This window comes from Triticum dicoccoides, chromosome 7A, assembly GCF_002162155.2.
Source record: "Triticum dicoccoides isolate Atlit2015 ecotype Zavitan chromosome 7A, WEW_v2.0, whole genome shotgun sequence".
Classification (NCBI taxonomy): domain Eukaryota; kingdom Viridiplantae; phylum Streptophyta; class Magnoliopsida; order Poales; family Poaceae; genus Triticum; species Triticum dicoccoides.
Window position 1 is genome coordinate 19,455,474 of NC_041392.1, and position 6,522 is coordinate 19,461,995.

Genomic DNA, 6,522 nt, shown 5'->3' on the forward strand with positions numbered 1-6,522 from the left:
AAGATCTCGTCGCGGCAAATCTTTTATGTCAAAACGGATTTTTCATCAGACCAACGGTTTGATCTACAACATATTTTAAATTTTCAAAATAAGAAGAATTTAGTAATTAAAGAACCGTGTACCTGATAACTTACGTACAAATATTGCGGTAACTTTGACCAAGGAGAGAAAAAGTTGTTGAAAACATAACCCCCTCCCCCTGATAACTTATGTGATAATAGCACGGTAATACACGAATTACATTCCTGATAACTTAAGTACAAACACCGATGTAACTTTTGACCAAGTGGGAAAAATTGCTGAAAAATATAACCCGAGTAACTTATGTATAAATACCACGGGGAATTACATACTACAGGGGTGGTAATTTATGTACCCGAGGCACGTTAACTTTTGACCCAAAAAAAAGAAGTCGTCGAAACATACGTACCAACATGGGATATAGTTCTGAAGATCTCGTGGCGACGAATCATTTATGTGAAAACAATTTTGCATCAGATCGATGGTTTGAGCTACAAAACATTTTGAATCTTGGGAATAAGAAGAATCTAAGATGACATCAACTTTTTTTGTGCTCTAGTGCATACATACATATGCATGTGGAGAAGGTGTGAGAACAATGTTTATTCCTTTGGTAATTTATGTGAAAAGAACAATGTTTATTCCTTTGGTAATTTATGTGAAAATACCACGGTAAGTTGCATACTACATGTGTGATAACTTATGTAGCCGAGGCGTGGTAACTTTTGATCTGGAAAAAAAGCGTCGGAACATACCAACATGGGATCTAGTTTTGAAGGTCTCGTCGCGACGAGTCTTTTATGTCAAAACGATCTTTTCATCGGACTGATGGTTTGAGCTACAAAACATTTTGAATTTTCGGAATAAGGAGAATCTAGGATGAGATCAACTTTTTTGTCTTCTAGTGCATGCATGTAATTAGAGTAATGAATGCACGCGAAAAAAAGGTGATTCATTCTAGTAATGCAATTATGCATGTAATTAAAGAGGAAAGAGGAGGTGTGTGATAGTTTTAGCTATATGACACACGTGTGCCAAATATCACGGTCCTAATTAATTACCATAATGATCTATCTACTAGTTATCAAATTGATTTTGTTGCGTACCCTCTCTGGCCAAGTGAGCAGCAGACTGCTGCTGTATATGTGTCGGTCAAGGCTGCCTTCTGGCACGAGTTGGTAGAAGAGCAGGAGTCCTTTGCGGCTATCAGACCAACCTAACAAGTGCATAAGGTTCCGGTGCCTCAGACGGCTTATGATCTTCACTTCTGACTCGAACTCTTTCCTCCCCTGTGCAGATCATTCCGCAGAGAGCATCTTGATGGCCACGGGGCGGTCTTGGTCGCTCAGGCTGCCCCGATAGACGTTGCCGAAGTCCCCTCGTTCGAGCTTCTCCTCCTCCGCAAAGTCCTTGGTGGCAGCGGCGAGCTCACGGTAGCGGTACCGTCTAGGGCCTACCCCTCTCTCGAACTCAGCTTGCTCATGTTCTTCTTCGTTGTCGGAACAATCTAGCCTCTCCCATATGCGTCGCCGACAGACTATGATGGCGACAGCGCACAGCAACACAAGAAAAGCTGCCACCGCCGAAGGCACCAGCACAGGCACTAGTCGCCGTCGCCGTGGACTGGTAGCCACCGTGGCGCCATTTAGAGTGGAGCTAAACGACCAAGACAACACCTGATGCAGCTCGATACAGATAGCAGTTTCTGCAGAGAAACCGACTGCAACTTGCTGGGGGCAAGTCGTTCTTCATGTCCACCGACGTGTTCACGGTGTACGCCTGTACGGTCGCTTGTCACCGTCGATCTGGAGACGGGCGACCAGAACACCTGTACGGTTGTCATAGCTGATCTCGGCAGTCATGATGGTGTCGTCAGAGACCAGGCGCTTGGTCACATTTGTGTAGGCCCTTGGAGTCGATGGAGTTGACGTCTATGCCGATGTGGTTGTTGCTGTGGTCCATGAAGTTGCAGTAGGTGTCTAACTCCACCGCAACCACACGGTCATTGCCGGTGGCGTTGAAGCTGTTGCTGTCGTTGAAGAGAGCGAGGTTCATGCCGTAGCTGTTGGGAGCTGCGTTTTGATTTTCGGCCGAAAAAAATGAATTTCGGCCGAATTTCGGCCGTCTCGCTAGGGCCCGATATATGGGCCTATCGGCCGAATAATTTGGCCCAGTTTGAATTTTTTTTCCCGGGCCCAGCTTCGAGAGCCTTCTTCCGCTGAGACAAAACCACGAACCCACGCTACCTAACCCTAAATTGCTCTTTCCCTGTCCGTCCTCCTGTGTGCGGCGCCGCCGCTGCGCACATCTCAGGCGAGTGCTTCCAACCCATCTCCTCGCCCTCCTCCACATCTCCGGCCAAGGCGCTCACTTCTCCGGCCCTCCTCCACATCTCATGGCCTCCACCCATCCGCTTCCTGTCCTTTGGTTCTCCAAGACTGCAGTATGGTGCTCGGCGGCTGTGACAGCGGAGCTGATGGTGCGCCAGCCGACCAGTTGAACGGAGGCAGTAGCAAGGGGTAGCGGCAACAGCCTAGAGGGCGGAGGTTGATTGGCAAGGTACGGATGTTCTTGATGCCTTTATATCCTCCTACTTAAGCAACAATTTGTCTCATCCCTGGTACTTGCATGCAGTTTTAATGCTTCAACAATTTCAGATCGATGTTACTTTGTTTCTTAGTTATAATCTGTACTGCGATGTACTTGTGTTCCTTTAGATTAAGGAGAGGCCCCTGGTAAATGGCTTGGCAAATGCATATATCATATGGGGGTAAGAAAAGTTGAGTCTTGTTAAGTTGAACACAGTAGTGTAATTATTAATCTGAAATATACATGTATCTTGTAGTCACCAAGGATGCTCTAGATCTGGTAATATTCGTTTTGGTCCAACAGAAAAGTGGATTACAAACCTTGTTATGAACATCCTAAAATGTATAATTGTTCCATATATTTGTGCAGTGTGCTTATTTTTGAGCTGTTGAGATCATGCTTGTGCGCAACATTTTTTTTTTCTTAAGAACAGTTTAATTTCAACAGAAAAGTAGATGTTGACCGATGATTAATTTCAATCTTCAGAGGTACCATTACGTGGTGGTTCTAGAACTAAGCATCATTCTATCTTTCTCAAGAACAGATTACAGTTTGTGACTTGTATGTTTGGCAAACTAGAGCATCGAGTTGTATATAAATTACTTATTCCTTAGTATCTAAACTAGAGCATCGGATTGTATATTTTTTTTGTTTATTATTAATATGAGGACAACCTAGTAAGCAAGGGTTGCTTTCTTAGTTACGTAGTCTTCATAACTGACCGGTGTTCTTTTGTCATTTGATTTTCAGGTAATGGAACTGCAAATAGGAGTGGCAGCGGCAACCATGATGCAAGTGCAAGTGGTTCCCAAAGATCTTGGAAAACTATTTGGTATTTGTTCGTAAATTGGTTGAAGTTTTTTGGCGTGAGTGGACATAACAGTACATTGCGCTGTTCATGTAGTGAGATGAGGATGATCACAATTCAGAGTATTTGGGGACAAGGAAGATGATCCATCAATGCAAGATCAGCAAGAGGCACAAATGCAAGTGGAAAAAGAGACGCAAATTCAAGTGGAAATGGACGCAGCACCAAACGATGGCAATTTGGAGACCCGTAGATCTGTACGGCTTGTCAAGAAGAAGACCAAGGACGTCAACAGCCTATACTTGTTGCTTAGAAATCTGCGGGCAAGTCTCTTCTTTTTAGTGTTTTATCATTCATGATAATTGCTTAGAATATTTTAGTTACTTGGAGCTGCTAGTTACTTAGATGTATGCACTTTCTATCTATGCCTAGCCTCACTGACATGTTAAGCAATGTATTTATATTATCCTGAAATGTTACCACTTGACTATTGTTGCACTAGACACTTCCCTGTTAGTCCGTTTTATTTCATTATGCACAAAGTGGAAGATGAAAATTCTGATGTTGAACTACATGCATCCTGATCCTTTCTCTGTTTTCTCTGAACCAGAAATGCCACATGAAGAACTAAGGATATCAAGAAGCTTTTGGATGTATGCAAGCTTGGAGCTGCTGTTTTATAGGTATGTTAACCACTATATTTATCGTTCAATATTTTTGAGCTTATGCATGATTTTTGATTCACATTTTTCACCATGGATTTTCCTTCCGTATGACAATTGACAAATGTCTAGTCCAAGCCAACAGCAGGTTGTTTGTGTCTATGTTGCTTTCTTTGTATCCTTACGAGTTTTGTTGTGCCGGAGTACAAACTATAAATTAGAATTCATCATTCTAGTATATGGAGGCATTTAACCTTTGCTCCTGAAGCTTTTTTGTGAATAAAAAACTATATTGCTGCAGTAGATTTGTTATTTGATTCATGAGCATGCATAACATTTGACTATTGTTCTACTAGCTACTTACTTGTCCTGTTAATCCATTTTATTTTTTGTTGCACAAAGTGGTAGAAGATAATTCTGATGCAGAACTACCTCCATCCTGACCCTTCCTTTGTTTTCTCTAAACCAGAAATGGCATGTGTAGAAATAGAATAACCAAGGATATAAAGAAGCTTTTGGATATGGGCAAGCTTGGAGCTGCTGTTTCAATGTCATGCTTTAATGGTTGTCTTTTGGAGCTGTTGTTTCTATCAGTAATCCTTTTAAGTCTGTTGGCTGTACCGGACTATTTAAAGTCTGAACTACGCTGTGATGGTTGAACTGATGCTGGACTGTTAAGGGTTATGTTGGAGGCAACTTTATAACTAATGTGTGCCTGTTATGTTGGACAGATGCAGTTTTAATAATCCCTAGAGCTTATTTGCTGAAGTTTATATGATCAATCCTGATGGTTGTTGCGCTGCTATGTTTAGGCTTTGTTTTATTTCGAATTTTGTTTGAATTTCGGCCGAATTTCGGCCAAATTTCGGTTGAATTTTGGTCAAAATTTCAAATTTTGATTTTGCAATTTCGCCCGAGATTTTGCTGAAAATTTTAAAATTCCCGAAATTCGTCCATTTCGGCCAAGGACGAAAAAAAACACAAACCGGAATTCAAAACACAGGTTGGGAGGGAGCCTGGACGGGTAGTGCGCCAGGAAGAAAGCCATACCGTCAGCCATACCGGCGCTGCCGTTCAAGTCACATATATGAAGCTGATCAAAGCTCTCGTTTTGGGGCCTGATCCAGAACGTGAAGTTGGAGGAGAAGCTGGCCACCTCACTGGTGGCGTTGTCCCAGAGCGGCACAGGGCGCTTATATGACGCCCGGCCGACAATCTACAAGTTGGCTCTGATCTCATTCTTTGTTAGCTCCATCCCGCCGGAGCCCATGCGCATATCACGTTCGCATCAGAGCTCCGTGTCGCAGGGGTCGGTGTCGGAGGTGCTGGAGAATTTGAAGCTGAAGGAGAGCGCAGTAGCCAGACACAGAGGTCCGCTCATTAAAAACGACAGTGACATTGAGCAGCAGAGACAAATGTACACGGAGGTGTAAGGAAGGTGGCGAGTTTGTAGTTGCAGCCATTATTGCTTGCTGTTTGGCTCCGGACCGAGTAGTGACTAGGGACTAGGCTGATGAGATATAGGCTGTATCATATAGCTAGCTTCGGTTTTAATTAGGAGAATCAAGTTCTCCTGTTAACTTAATGTCTTGCTGCCAAACCTGCAAAAGCTAGTTTTGAGTAGACTAGCACCCACTTTGTTCCCCTTTATAGCCTGTCCATTGGTATTTTTAAAATTGATTTGGCGCCTTCAATGCTTGACTGTATTATCATATTGTTTGACTTGTGATTCCTTCATAATCAACAACTGAAGTCGGGTCAGAAAAGTTTGAGTACGTGCTGAACTGAGATTTCCACCATACTTGTCAAGTATCATTGGTGTTCATAGCTGGAATTATCGAAAATAGAGGGACAAGAATATTTGCTGGTAGTGTAGTTTAGTTCCACCGGGTTGATGGATGTTCTGTCAAAGTAACTTCCTTTAGCTCTCAAAGTAGTCAGTATGCATATGGTAGCTTAATTTGCTGCTGGTAGGTCATTTAAGGTTTATCTCAATATAGCCTTATAGTTTGTAGAAAAATATATTAACATATAGACCACCAAATCAATACCATTGGATTCATCATTGATTATATTTTCACATCATTTTTTTGGCTTGTTGAGCTGGTGCCCTCAGCAGAACCTTATTTGTCTTTGTGGTTGGGCGTGAGTTTGTATCCCTGTGTGAGCATGGTTTGTCTTGTGGCGGTTGCTTTATATATAAAGCGGGGCAAAAGCCTATTTCGGTATTTTCACATCAGATAAATTTCTTGTTGTAAGTGTTCATATTGTTTTATACAAACTTGGTCAAACTTTATAAAGTCTGACTTCAGTCGAAGATAATATGTGGGGTAAATAAAAACAGAGGGAGTATTGCTTATTAATAGTGGGTGTTTGGCAAACCCTTGTAAGCTTCCAGGCTTTTGATCCTCATAATCATAATACAACACACCACTGTATGCA

At 42.4% G+C, this 6,522-nt stretch overlaps 1 pseudogene; it reads right to left on the bottom strand.

Annotated features, from left to right (window-relative positions):
- Positions 1 to 1,105: 1,105 nt before the first annotated feature.
- LOC119332896 lies at positions 1,106 to 5,350 on the bottom strand (annotated as a pseudogene).
- Positions 5,351 to 6,522: the final 1,172 nt, after the last annotated feature.